Source organism: Oncorhynchus clarkii, chromosome 24 (assembly GCF_045791955.1).
Source record: "Oncorhynchus clarkii lewisi isolate Uvic-CL-2024 chromosome 24, UVic_Ocla_1.0, whole genome shotgun sequence".
Lineage (NCBI taxonomy): Eukaryota > Metazoa > Chordata > Actinopteri > Salmoniformes > Salmonidae > Oncorhynchus > Oncorhynchus clarkii.
Window position 1 is genome coordinate 20727986 of NC_092170.1, and position 15982 is coordinate 20743967.

Here is a 15982-nt window from a genome sequence, read left to right on the forward strand (position 1 = left end):
CCTCAATCCTATAGAACATTTGTGGACAGAACTGAAAAAGCGTGTGCGAGCAAGGAGGCTTACAAACCGAACTCAGTTACACCAGCTCTGTCAGGAGGAATGGGCTAAAATTCACCCAACTTGTTGTGGGAAGCTTGTGGAAGGCTACCTCAAACATTTGACCCAAGTTAAATAATTTAAAGTCAATGCTACCAAATACTAATTGAGTGTATGTACACTTCTCACCCACTGGGAATGTGATGAAAGAAATAAAAGCTGAAATATATAATTCTCTCTACTATTATTCTGACATTTCACATTCTTCAAATAAAGTGGTGATCCTAACTGACCTAAGACAGGGAATTTTTACTAGGATTAAATGTCAGGAATAGTGAAAAAATGAGTTTAAATTATTTGGCAAAGGTGTATGTAAACTTAAGACTTCAACTGTAGCTCCTCTTTAAATTTGACATTCCTCCTTTTTTGAAATGTAACTCTTGCAGGAAACCACATCTGCTGTCTCTTTAAGTGTTCATTAATCATATGCTTTTCACCCCATCATGGAGCCGTGCACATTCCATGTAATGTGTTTGAATTTGTTGGTCTTGTATACAACCAAAGTTAACCTTCTCTGTTCCGTCTATCATTGAAGAACCAGATAAAACATTTTGATTGTGATGGGCATTCCATGGAATGGGAGAGTCATAGTAAGAACACATAGTTATTGTATACATTTAGGGTTGCACATTTTGGGGAATATTCAGAGGTGGAAACTTTCCGTTGGAATTAACGGGAATATATGGGAATTAACAGAAATATATGCAAATTAATATGAATACCATTTAATGTTTTTGCATTGGATATATTGACCATATCATTTGGAGACAGAAACATAAACCTTTTACCTTATCATAAGTAGACATAATTGCAAATGATTAAATCCTTACAATATAAATAAAAAAAGCAATTTAGTTACGAATTGAACTTTAATTAAATGAGTTGACTCTTCACATGGGATGATTTCACTGAACAACAAAAAGGAATATTGAATGATCCCCAATGAACCATTGCATCTCCCAAAAACGTTTTTCAACATACATCTGTAAAATGAGTCCAGAAACTAAAGCTTTGGTTGTCTTCCTCTTAGGCTTCCAAGTCTTCTCCCTGGACATCCTCATGTCCACCTTTTGAACATCAGACTCTGAGGCTTCATCTTCACTGTCACTTTCCAACCTGGTTGAGGACTGAATACATGACTGAATACAGTGTAGCTATTCCCTCCGCAAGGCAATCAAACAAGCTTAGCATCAGTATAAAGACAAGGTAGAGACGCAATTCAACGGCTCAGACACGAGACGTATGTGGAAGGGTCTATAGTCAATCACGGATTACAAAAAGAGAACCAGCCCCGTCTCGGACACCGACATCTTGCTCCCAGACAAACTAAACAACTTCTTTGCTCGCTTTGAGGACAATACAGTGCCACTGACACGGCCCACTACCAAAACCTGCAGGCTCTTCTTCACCGCAGCTAATGTGAGTAAAACGTTTAAACGTGTTAACCCTCGCAAGGTTGCCGGCCCAGACGGCATCCCTAGCTGCGTCCTCAGAGCATGCACAAACCAGCTGGCCGACATATTCAATCAATCCCTATCCCAGTCAGCTGTTCCCACATGCTTCAAGAGGGCCACCATTGTTCCTGTTCCCCAAAAAGCTAAGGTAACCGAGCTAAATGAATATCACTCACTTCTGTCATCATGAAGTACTTTGAGAGACTAGTCAAGGATCATATCACCTCCACCCTACCTACCACCCTAGACCTACTCCAATTTGCTTACCGCCCCAATAGGTTCACAGACGATGCAATCGCAATCACACTGCCCTAACCCATCTGGACAAGAGGAATACCTATATAAGAATGCTGTTCATCGATTACAGCTCAGCATTTAACACCATAGTACCCTCCAAACTCATCATTAAGCACGAGACACCCCGCCCTGTGCAACTGGGTCCTGGACTTTCTGACGGGTCGCCCCCAGGTGGTGAAGGTAGGAAACAACATCTCCACCCCACTGATCCTCAACACTGGGGCCCGACAAGGGTGCATTCTCATCCCCCTCCTGTACTCCCTGTTCACCCACGACTGCGTGGCCATGCACGCCTCCAACTCTATCATCAAGTTTGTAGACGACACTTCAGTGGTAGGCTTGATTACCAACAACGACGAGACGGCCTACAGGGAGGAGGTGAGGGCCCTCGGAGTGTGGTGTCAGGAAAATAACCTCACACTCAACGTCAACAAAACAAAAGGAGATGATCGTGGACTTCAGGAGACACCAGAGGGAGCACCCCCTTATCCACATAGACGGGACAGTAGTGGAGAAGGTGGAAAGTTTTAAGTTCCTCAGTGTACACATCACGGACAAACTGAAATGGTCCACTCACACAGACAGCGTGCTTCTTCACCTGCATTGCTTGCTGTTTGGGGTTTTAGGCTGGGTTTCTGTACAGCACTTTGAGATATCAGCTGATGTACGAAGGGCTATATAAAATAAATTTGATTGATTGATTGAAGAAGGCGCAACAGCACCTTGGTTGCACAGATGCACAATCGAGAGCATCCTGTCGGGCTGTATCAGCGCCTGGTATGGCAACTGCTCCGCCCACAACAGTAATTCTCTCCAGAGGGTAGTGAGGTCTGCACAACGCATCACCGAGGGCAAACTACCTGCCCTCCAGGACACCTACACCACCCATTGTCACAGGAAGGCCAAAAGGATCATCAAGGACAACAACCACCCGAGCCACTGCCTGTTCACCCCGCTATCATCCAGATGGCGAGGTCAGTACAGGTGCATCAAAGCTGGGACTGAGAGACTGAAAAACCTGTTATATCTCAAGGCCATCAGACTGTTAAACAGCCATCACTAACATTGTTGGCAGTAGCCAACATTCTGACTTAAATCTCTAGCCACTTTAATAATTAAAAATTGGATGTAATGATTGTATCACTAGTCACTTTAAACAATGCCACTTTATATAATGTTTACATACCCTACATTACTCATCTCATATGTATACACTGTACTCTATGCCATCTACTCCATCTTGCCTATGCTTTCGGCCATCGCTCATCCATATATTTATATGTACATATTCTTATTCATTCCTTTACACTTGTGTGTATATGGTAGTTGTTGTGAAATTGTTAGATTACTTGTTAGATATTACTGCACGGTCAGAACTAGAAGCACAAGCATTTCTCTACACTGGCATTAACATCTGCTAACCATGTGTATGTGATCAACATTTTTTGATTTGATGGCTCGTTGTCAGGCTCAAAAAAAGCCTCAAATTTGCCTGAATGGCCACCAATTTTCCAACCCTTGTACTGGTCAGCCTGTTGTGTGCATTGGTGTGTGTGTGTGTTCCCAAACAAGAACCAGTAGTGGCTGATGTTGGTGGCATTTGGAGGATGATGGAGGCAACAGGGGAAAGAGCCTCAGATCCACAAAGTCCCTTCCACCAGGGGGCTAATGAGATATGTTGGCACGACTGCCATATTGCATCTCCATATCAAAATCCTTGCTTGGAAGTGTACATCGCTAAACTGCCAAAAACCTTGCCCTCATCCAGGCCAAGGTGGCGAGACACGGTAGTGATGACACCATAGGCCTTGTTGATCTCTGCACCAGACAGGATGCACTTGCCAGCATACTTGGGTTCCAACACGTACGCTGCGGCGTGTATGGGCTTCAGGCAGAAGTCTTCACGTTTCCTCTGCTTGGAGCAACAGTGAAGTGGGCAGGGCAGTACGGATTTGTTCTCTAACATCTGCAAACAGAGTCTGAAAATCAGACAGGGTGGCATTGTCTCCCTCCATCTGTGCAATGGCTACTGCTATAGGTTTCAGAAGTTTTGGGCTGCTTACCACTCTCTCCCGAAATACATAATCCAGGAGAATCCTCTTGATGGGGCTGTCCAAATCAGCAGACTGTTATATGGCCATTTCTTGGAGAGACTCCTTCCCCTCCAGGCGACTGTCAAACATGATGATGACACCACCCAACAGGTGTTTCTGGGCAGCTTCAATGTGGTGCTCTCATTCTTCTTCTCACTTTGATTGGTGAGGTAGATTTCTGCTATAACTTGATGACCCTTCACATACCTAACCATTTCCGATGACTCTCTTATAGAGTGTATCCATTGTTTTCAGTTCCATGATGTCCTCGAGGAGCAGATTCAATGCATGCGCAGCACAGCCAATGGGTGTGACGTGAGGGTAGGACTCTTCCACTTAAGACCAAGCAGCCTTCATGTTCACAGCACTGCCTTCACCAGTGCAAATACCTTCTGTGGTCCAAGGTCATTGATGACTGCCTTCAGCTCATCTGCAATGTAGAGACCGGTGTGTCTGTTGTCCCTTGTGTCTGTACTCTTGTAGAATACTGGTTGAGGGGTGGAGATGATGTAGTTAATTATTCCTTGCCCATGAACATGCGACCACCCATTCGAGATGATTGCAATACAGTCTGCTTTCTCTATGATTTGCTTGACCTTCACTTGAGCTCTGTTGAACTCTTCATCCAGCAAATTACTAGATAAATTATGTTTGGTTGGAGGGGTGAATGCTGGGTGAAGAACATTCAGAAATCTCTTCCAATACACATTGCCTGTGAGCATCAGGGGTGAACCAGTTGTATACACAGCTCGAGCAAGACATTCATCAGCATTTCTCTATGTTCCTCCATTGAGTCAAAAAACCATGAGGACCATGAGCTGTTGCTATCAATAAGGTGTCTGATTCATAATTAGCACCTCGAATAGAAGTAGAGGGACTTTGCCAGAGGTTGCTTGTTGTGAGCACTGAGGTAACTTTATACACTTGGCCAGATGATTCTGCATCTTTGTTGCATTCTTCACATATGATTTGGTACAGTATCTGCAAATTCACACAGCTTTACCTGCTACGTTAGCTGCAGTGAAATGTCTCTACACATCAGATGGTGCCCGTGGCATTTTCCTGTAAAGATTAGATTTTTTTTTGTAAAAAAAACCAAATACAATTTCATGTACAGATAAATAATTAAGCAGTTAGATTAAACAACTCCTTTGTAACATAAATGTTTAAAATGAAACATGTATGGAAACAGGTGAATTAACACTCCTCAGTTAGCAGGCACAAACAAGCTAAAATCCACATGGTAGCAAAAACTAACTAGCAGAAATTGTTAAGTTGAAATTGTTAAGTTGAATGATTTAAACACTTTGCTGTAGGCTACCATTTACTAGTTAACAAAAAAAATCAGGTATGTCATATAAACTATATTCACCCCACTCAGTACTGTAATCAAAACTTACCAGAAAACACGTAGTCCTTGGCTCAGGCATGTAGTAGTGTAGGCTCAATTGCATCTCATTAGTGTGCAAGATCTTGAGAAACAGCTGTACATGTGATGGAAGTGTGCACTGTGCATGCAGAGGGTTGCAATTCCATTGAATTGGGGATAGTTTAACTAAATATGCCACAAGACATAGAATTGCATTATGTGTATCCCACAAAAAAAGGTTAACTGTTATAAGCTAACTTTTTTGATAATTTTAAGCAAAATTCCCCAAATTCCAGGGCTTAACTTCACATGGAAAATTTCCAGAAAAATTCTGTACATTTACCAGAAAGTTTCTGACCTTTTGCAACCCTATATACATTACATATATAGAGTGTGTGAACATGTTGGCTGAGTAGACATTTAACAGTGAACACACAAGAAACATAAAGCAAAGTACTTCTTTGTAGTTTGAGGAGCTATGCTTTTTTAATGGCTTTTAACCTCCAACTCCTCTCCTAAAGTATCAAAAGTCTGTGGATTATGTCATTGTACGAACATTGGAGAAAGACTACCACTGTGGTCAGTTAAGTATAGTGGCTGGTGGGGGTCTACTTGGGGAGAGTGGGTCCACCGAGAGACTGAAGTGAGATGAGTTTAGGCCCCCCTGATGCCCTCCCAGTCACTCAATCCCTCGGAGAGAGCCCCTCTCCACTCTCACCAATAACCAACATTGAATCTAAGCTATAATGACAAATAAGGAATAATAATGATTAAACTTCCTCTCCTAATCTGTTTGCAAGTCACAAATAAATACAATTACATTGTTATATAGTTAAATCCTCTCTCCCAAGCCAAACCCATCCTTCTCCATCTCACCCTCCCAGTTCTCTCCCCTTTACCCCACCCAAGTCAAGCTTGTCCCAACCTCCCCTCCTTAGCCACCCTTGCCCACCCAAGCCAAGCTTGTCCCATCCTCTCATCCTTGCCCACCCTTGTATTTGTATTTATTATGGATCCCCATTAGCTGCTGACACTCTTCCTGGGGTCCAGCAAAATTAAGGCAGTTTATACAATTTTCAAAACATTACAATACATTCACATATTTCACAACTGTGTGCCCTCAGGCCCCTACTCAATCACTACCACATATCTACAGTACTAAATCCATGTGTATAGTGCCTATGTTAGTGTGTGTGTGTCTATGTTTGTGTTGCTTCGCAGTCCCCACTGTTCCATAAGGTGTTTTTTAATTTATTTTTTAAATCTAATTTTACTGGTTGCATCACTTACTTGATGTAAAATAGAGTTCCATGTATTCATGGCTCTATGTAGTACTGTGTGCCTCCCATAGTCTGTTCTGGACTCTGGGACTGTGAAGAGACCTCTTGTGGCATGTCTTGTGGGGTATGCATGGGTGTCCAAGCTGTGTGCCAGTAGTTTAGACAGACAGCTCAGTGCATTCAACATGTCAATACCTCTCAAAAACTACAAGTAGTGATGAAGTCAATCTCTCCTCCACTTTGAGCCAGGAGAGATTGACATGCATATTATTATTAGCTCTCTATGTACATCCAAGGACCAGCCGTGCTGCCCTGTTCTGGGTCAGTTGCAATTTTCCTATATCCTTTTTTGTGGCACCAGACCACACAACTGAACAGTAGTCAAGGTGCGACAAAACGAGGGCATTTAGGACCTGCCTTGTTGAAAGTGTTGTTAAGAAGGCAGATCAGCACTTTATTATGGACATACCTCTCCCCATCTTAGCTACTATTGTATCAATATGTTTTGACCATTTACAATCCCGGGTTACTCCAAACAGTTTAGTCATCTCAACTTGCTCAATTTCCACATGATTTATTACATGATTTAGTTGAGGTTTGGGTTTAGTGAATGTTTGGTTCCAAATACATTGCTTTTAGTTTTAGAAATATTTATTGCTAACTTATTCCTTGCCACCCGCTCTGAAACTAACTGCAACTCTTTGTTAAGTGTAGCTGACGTGTATAGTGTTGAGTCATCATGGCTTTACTCAAAGTCAGTTGCATGTCATTAGTAAAAATTGAAAAAAAGCAAGGGGCCTAAACAGCTACCCTGGGGAATTCCTGATTCTACCTGGATTATGTTTGAGAAGCTTCCATTAAAGAACACCCTCTGTGTTCTGTTAGACAAGTAACTCTTTATCCACATTATAGCAGGGGGGTGTAAAGCCATAACACATGCGTTTTTCCAGCAGCAGACTATGATCGATAATGTCAAAAGCTGCACTGAAGTCTAGCAAGACAGCCCCCACAATCATTTTATCACCAATTTCTCTCAGCCAATCATCAGTCATTTGTCTAAGTGTTGTGCTTGTTGAGTGTCCTTCCCTATAAGCTTGCAGAAAGTCTGTTGTCGATTTGTTTACTGTCAAATAGCATTGTATCTGGTCAAACACAATTTTTCCAGAAGTTTACTAAAGGTTGGTAACAAGCTGATTGATCGGCTATTTGAGCCCACCCAAGCTAAGCTTCTCCCTACCTCCCATCCTTGCCCACCCAAGCAAAGCTTGTCCCAACCTCCTATCCTTTCCCATTCTTACCCACCCAAGCCAAGCTTGACCCAATCTCCAATCTTTTCCCACTCTCCCCATCTCTCAGACACACTTACATCCATCCGTCAATCGATTTACTCTTCTATTTTCATGTATTCTCATTCACTTAAGTCGGAAGTTTACATACACCTTAGCCAAATACATTTAAACTCAGTCTCAGAATTCTTGACATTTAATCCAAGTAAAAATTCCCTGTCTTAGGTCAGTTAGGATCACCACTTTATTTGAGGAATGTGAAATGTCAGAATAATAGTAGAGAGAATTATGTATTTCAGGTTTTATTTATTTCATCACATTCCCAGAAGTTTACATGCACTCAATTAGTATTTTGTAGTTTCAGATAGCCTTCCATAAGCTTCCCACAACAGGTTGGGTGAATTTTGGCCCATTCTCCTGACAGAGCTGGTGTAACTGAGTCAGATATGCAGGCCACCTTGCTCGCACACGCTTTTTCAGTTCTGCCCACAAATTTTCTATAAGATTGATTATACTTGCGAACTGTTGTTTGTACAGATGAACCTTCAGGCGTGGAAATTGCTACCAAGGATGAACCAGACTTGTGGAGGTCGACAAATGTTTTCTGAGGTCTTGGCTGATTTCTTTTGATTTTCCCATGATGTCAAGCAAAGTTTGAAGGTAGGCCTTGAAATACATCCACAGGTACACCTCCAATTGACTCAAATTATGTCAATTAGCCTATCAGAAGCTTCTAAAGCCATGACATCATTTTCTGGAATTTTGTTTAAAGGCAGAGTCAACTTAGTGTATGTAAACCTCTGACCCACTGGAATTGTAATACAGTGAATTATAAGTGAAATAATCTGTCTGTAAACAATTGTTGGAAAAATTACTTGTGTCATGGACAAAGTAGATGTCCTAACCGACTTGCCAAAACTATAGTTTGTTAACAAGAAATTTGTGGAGTGGTTGAGAAATGAGTTTTAATGACTCCAACCTAAGTGTATGTAAACTTCAGACTTCAATTGTATATTCATATTCACCATCCCTCACACTCCTCTTCATATACACAAACTCACATACACCTACAGACCTACACTTCCACACACACACCCACAAATATATTGTTTTACAGCTGCCGTTTAAAATTGATGAAATGTTTTTTTTGTCACTGGCCTACACACAATTCCGCATAATGTCAAAGTGGAACTTTGTTTTTCAAAAGGTTTACTAATTGAAAAAAAAAGTTGAAATGTCTTGAGCCTGTAAGTATTCAAACCCTTTGTTACGGCAACCCAAAATAAGTTCAGGAGTAACAATTTGTTTAAAAGGTCACATAATAAGTTGCATCGACTGACTCTGTGTGCAATAATTGTGTTAAAAAAAATGTGCCTATGTCATCTTTGTCCCCCACACATACAGACAATTGTAAGGTCCTTCAGTCGAGCAGTGAATTTCAAACACAGATTCAACCGCAAAGACCAGGGAGGTTTTCCAATGCCTCGCAAAAAATACACCTATTTGTAGATGGGTAAAAAAAGCAGACATTGAATATCCTTTTGAGCTTGGTGAAGTTATGATTACACTTTGGATGGTGTATCAAGACATCCAGTCACTACAAAGATAAAGGTGACCTTCCTAACTCAATGCCAGAGAGGAGGGAAATGGCTCAGGGATTTCACCATGAGGCCAATGGTGACTTTAACAGTTATAGTGTTTAATGGCTGTGATTGGAGATAACTGCGGAAGGATCAACAACATTGTAGTTACTCCACAATTCTAACATAATTGACAGAGTTAAAAGGAGGAAGCCTGTACAGAATAAAAACATATTCCAAAACATGCATCCTGTTTGCAACAATGTACTATAGTAATACTGCAAAAAATGTGGCAAAGCAAGTCAATTTTGGTCCTGAATATAAAGTGTTATGGGCAAACTAGCCCCGCAAAAGTGAACAGACATTGGTTGTAAACTATGAAATACGCCCTGCTCTCCCCACTACATAAGCCCCTGTTAATGAATTTAACATTTGTGTTCCCGAGGACATGAGGACGACGGTCCATACGTTAAAAGGGCTAATATCGAACTACAGAACTAAGTCAACTTCAGTGTGAGCTTAAAGTATGGCAACTTGGTATGAACTTTGAACTCTTATTCACTAAAGAAGTGATACCTCCTAGCCGTTTAGTGAGCAGCAGCTGTAAACGTGGGCTAGGAAAGGACGGACAAAGTATCTCTTCTAACAAACACACGACGGTACGACAACGTATCCGTTCCACCACAAGACATATTCTTCAAAGGACAAGGGAGATCTCTGTTGGGCAACACGGCCTTCCATCTACGACCAACCTATTGAAGCACCGCTCAGAGTAAATATTTCTTGCATTTTCCTTTTCCAAATGGGCTGTTATTTAGAATGCATAAGATTCTGTATTTACGATAACATAGCTTTACAAGGTCCGATCAGAGACCAAATTTCTTTGTTCCTCAGTCTTCCCACGCTTTCATTCAAAACCCAACCCCCTTTCTTTGTGTAACCAGCCGTCATATCGGTTCCATCTGCTTGGGACGTTTTCTTTTATGAAATAATTAGTAATCAATGTATGACCCATCCTGTGTATGTGTAATTTGGTGTGATTGTTTAGGTATTTAGTAAATAAATAATTAAACCAAATTTTGCATTGCTGATTCAACTTGTTAGTCAGGGTTCGTGGAGATAACCAAGAATTCTACGACTTCGGATGACACTGAATAAGGTGCCGATTAAGAATTGACAGGCATTGATGTAAAAGATAACCAGGTCTTTAAGAGTTTATTCAGAAGGTAACAGCTCTATAAACATCCTTTCGTGGTGCCCTGACGTTCTAGTTAATTAAATTTACATGATTAGTTTTATCAGGTAATATTAATTACAGAGAAATTATTTTATAGAATAGCATGTCATATCACTTAATCCGGCATAGCAAAGACACAACAGATCATATCCCCTCCACCTTACCTGCCCTCCTAGACCCACTTCAGTTTGCATACCGCCACAACAGGTCCACAAACGACGCAATCGCCATCACACTGCACACTGCTCTAACCCATCTGGACAAGAGGGATACCTATGTAAGAATGCTGTTCATTGACTACAGCTCAGCTTCAACACCATAGTACCCTCCAAGCTCATCATCAAGCTGGAGGCCCTGGGTCTCAACCCCGCCCTGTGTAACTGGGTCCTGGACTTTCTGACGGGCCACCCCCAGGTGGTGAAGGTAGGAAAACATCTCCACTTCGCTGACCGTCAACACTGGGGCCCCACAAGGATGCATGCTCAGCCTCCTCCTATACTCCCTGTTCACCCACGACTGTGTGGCCATGATTGCCTCCAACTCAATCATCAAGTTTGCAGACGACACAACAGTAGTAGACAGCCTACAGGGAGGATGTGAGGGCACTCTGAGTGTGGTGTCAGGAAAACAACCTCTCACTCAATGTCAACAAAACAAAGGAGATGATCGTGGACTTCAGGAAACAGCCCCCTATCTCCCTATCCACATCGAAGGGACAGCAGTGGAGAAGGTGGAAAGTTTTAAAGTTCCTCGGCGTACACATCACAGACAAACTGAAATGGTCCACCCACACAGACAATGTGGTGAAGAAGGCGCACCAGCGCCTCCTCAACCTCAGGAGGACAACAACCACCCGAGCCACTGCCTGTTCACACTACTACCATCCAGAAGGCCATCAGACTGCTAAACAGCAATCACTAACTCAGAGGCTGCTGCCTACATTGAGACCCAATCACTGGCCCCTTTAATAAATGGATCACTAGTCACTTTAAACAATGCCACCTCAAATAATGCCACTTTAATAATATTTACATATCATATGTATATACTGTATTTTATACCATCTATTGCACCTTGCCTATGCTGCTCAGCCATTGATCATCCATATGTGGCGGCAGGTAGCCTAGTGGTTAGAGTGTTGGACTTGTAACCGAAAGGTTGCAAGATTGAATCCCCAGCTGACAAGGTAAAAATCTGTTGTTCTGCCCCTGAACAAGGCAGTTAGCCCACTGTTCCTAGGCCATCATTGAAAATAAGAATTTGTTCTTAAAATAAAGGTAAAAAATAAATATATGTACATATTCTCATTCACCCCTTTAGATTTGTGTGTATTAGGTAGTTGTTGGTAAATTATTAGATTACTTGTTAGATATTACTGCACTGTCGGAACTAGAAGCACAGGCATTTCGCTACACTCATTAACATCTGCTAACCATCTGTATGTGACCAATAACATTTGATTTGATTTCTATTACTCTGGCCTGAACTACACTCCGATGTATTTTGTAACAAAATACTTTCGAGAGCTTAAATTAGCATTTTCAAAATACAAAATAGTTTTCTATTCAATTGTTTATAGCGGTTAACAATTATGTGACCCCTTTTCACCCTGCATTGGTATCAGGAGTCTGATGGCACTATGGTGTGAAAAGAGCGTCTGCTAAATGAGCTAAATATAAATGTACATGTAAAAATTAATAATTGCAAAGCATGCTTAGTATTATTCTAATTAGCTCTGCCCAGAATGAAGGCCAATAATAATACCCAGTGTGCTTTGCAGTTTGTTTTTGGTATGTTAATTTTCACATTTACAGTGCATTTACATTTTGGGTCAGTTAGCAGACACTAATCCAGAGTGATTTACAGTCATTGCATTCACCTAAGGTAGATAAACAACAACATATCACAGTCATAGCAAGTAAAACATTTCTGTAACTGTTACTGAGAATGTTGTTGCTGTTTGGGCCAGAAACTTGCAAATCTATTTCTGTATTTTAAAATACCAAATACATGTATTTTAATGAAATATATTTAAAAGTCCAAGTATTTTGTAGTTTATTTTCATATAGTGATCTTTATGGTATTTTGTCATTTTTGAAGATCCCTGGCTACAGGGAGTCGGAGCCCTTTACTGCCAACATCCACTGGTTTGCATTGGTGAGTCAGAGGCAACACTCAGCCCCGCAGCTCCAGACCTCTTGTCACTCCTCCTTAATACTTTCATTAAAGTGATTACACACAGCCCTTTTGTTTTAGCTCTTGTCATTGTTGTGGCAAATATAACTTACTGCACCAAGGGAATTAATTGGCTGGCGTTGACCTGTGGGGTGACAAAGACAAAGACAAATCCTCTGACTCAGGGGATACTTAGTCAGCGTGCCCTAAAAGCCCCTCATCATCATACTGAAATAGAGGGAAACATCCAAGCGGTCTTGAGTGCTACTAAAATAGTCTATATTTTTAGTATGTGGTACTTCAGGCCTTTCCTCTTTATTGTGTTCTCTCACACAGCATGGCCTGCTGCTAGTGCTGAAGGCTCCGGCTGAAGGATCAAAAGCACCAGCCTGATTTAGTTAGTGGAGAACTTCCTGACAATATTCCTTTAAACTGGAGAATGGAACATTTTTCCTCTGTGGCTTCTTCTAGGAGACAACGACACCAAGAATGACAATAGGGATTGTGGTGGTAACATCCTGCCTTGCACACACTGTTTCTTCTTTAATGGTAGCAAACACAAATTGGTGGCATCAATGTAGAATAAGACATGACACTTCATCCTTCAAATCTGAAATGATCAAGGGTTTTATGAAGTTAGCTACACTGGTATGGCCTCATTTTTATCCCTGTTCTAAAATTATATTACCTTGTTCTATCTTTGTATTGAACTAGTTATAGTACCTTGTTCTATCTTTGTATTGAACTAGTTATATTACCTTGTTCTAGCTTTGTATGACACTAGTTATATTACCTTGGCAGTGGAACTTATTTATGTGTTATGGGAATATTGTGTGTTTTCACTATTGATGCCCTAAATGGAGATTCAGCCAACATCATTTATAATTCATCAGCACATCTACAGTTTGGGTCTTTCTTTTTTACAATGGGGGTTTCCATTAGCAATGGGACTCATTAAAGTGTCCTGATTACAGCAGGCATTATTTATATTTCTACACTTTGTTCCAAATGAATCCAAATTCCTTTGGACAATAAGCTTGAAGCCATGAATCTGGGGAGGTTCCAGAGGAGGAGCCCTGAGAGGATGAGATCAATAATTTGGTTAGAAATAGCGGGGCTGTGCTGGTGGCTCCTCTCTGCCGCTGAGATTACTGAGTACCTCAAATCAGACATGTGCATCACCAAATGCAACATCTCAAGTGACTCTTTACTGTCTGTCAAAGGTGTCTTTCCTCACTGTTTTGATGTCAATCACAGCTAAACAGGTGGCAGCTGTTGCAATGTCTGTCCTATAGGTATTACTTTCAAGCAGATTTAAAGCCACTAATTAAAAGCTTAATTCCCACTGTTGAGCATCACCAGAGGCTTTTAGAAAAACGAAGAGACCATTTAAAAAGCAAGCAGACAACACGATGGCAAAGTGCAAAGTCTGGCTGGAAGATAATGGAAGATAATTACATTCATGATAAAGAATATTATTTTGCTCCAATCAACAAATATAATTTGATGCATCGGCGTTGTCATTTGAATAATAAATGTAAACACTTTTAATGTCCTTTGTATCCACTGGCCTTGAAAATGTGCAACAGCAACTATTATCAATTATTCTGTATAAACACAATGAGTGGCTCATTACTGAACTGAAATGTTGACCTCACATTGTTGTAAGTATAAATAAAAGTAATTATCATCACTACTAATAAATTATTTACAAGGCAGGTATAAATAAAAAATTATACATATTAATTAGCTGTTCAGTAACTTGCAATTAGACCATTTGGACAGCCAATTGACCAAATGATTTAGAAAAATCCATACAATGGAGGGGTCCTTAGCTTACAGGGACTTTGGTGGTCTGCTTAAAACATGTTGGTATTAAAAATGGAATTGATCAGAAAATTGATCAGTGTAGACATTGTTAATGTTGTAAATGACAATTGTAGCTGGAGAAACGGCTGATTTAAAAAAAAAATGGAATATCTACATAGGCGTACAGACTCCCATTATCAGCAACCATCACTGCTGTGTTCAAATGGCACGTTGTGGTAAGTAATCCAAGTTTAGCATTTTAAAAGGCTAATTTATCATTAGAAAACCATTTTGCAATTATGTTAGCACAGCTGAAAACTGTAGTGCTGATTAAAGAAGCATTCCAACTGGCCTTCTTTAGACTAGTTGAGTATCTGGAGCATCAGCATTTGTGAGTTCGATTAGACTCCGGAAGACTGTGTGATCATGATCTCCGCAGCCAATGTGAGTAAGACCTTTAAACAGGTCAACATTCAGAAGGCCGCGGGGCCAGACGGATTACCAGGAAGTGTACTCTGAGCATGCGCTGACCAACTGGCAAGTGTCTTCACTGACATTTTCAACCTCTCCCTGTCTGAGTCTGTAAAGCCAACATGTTTTAAGCAGACCACCAAAGTCCCTGTGCCCAAGAACACCAAGGTAACCTGCCTAAATGACTACCGACCTGTGGCACTCACGTCTGTAGCCGTTGAGTTGAGTAACCCTAGACCCACTCCAATTTGCATACCACCCCAACAAATCCACAGATGATGCAATCTCTATTGCACTCCACACTGCCCTTTCCATCCTGGACAAAAGGACACCTATGTTAGAATGCTATTCATTAACTACAGCTCAGCGTTCAACACCATAGTGCCCTCAAAGCTCATCACTAAGCTAAGGACCCTGGGGCTAAACACCTCCCTCTGCAACTGGATCCTGGACTTCCTGATGGGCCGCCCCCAGGTGGTAAGGGTAGGTAATAACACATCCGCCACGCTGATCTTTAACACAGGGGCCCCTCAAGGGTGCGTGCTCAGTCCCCTCGTGTACTCCCTGTTCACTCATGACTGCACGGCCAGGTACGACTCCAACACCATCATTAAGTTTGCCGATGACACAACAGTGATAGGCCTGATCACCAACAACGATGAGACAGCGTATAGGGAGGAGGTCAGAGACCTGGCCGTGTGGTGCCAGGATAACAACCTCCCGCAACGTGATCAAGACAAAGGGGATGATTGTGGTCTATAGGAAAAAGAGGACTGAGCACACCCCCATTCTTATCGACGGGGGCTGCAGTGGAGCAGGTTGAGAGCTTAAAGTT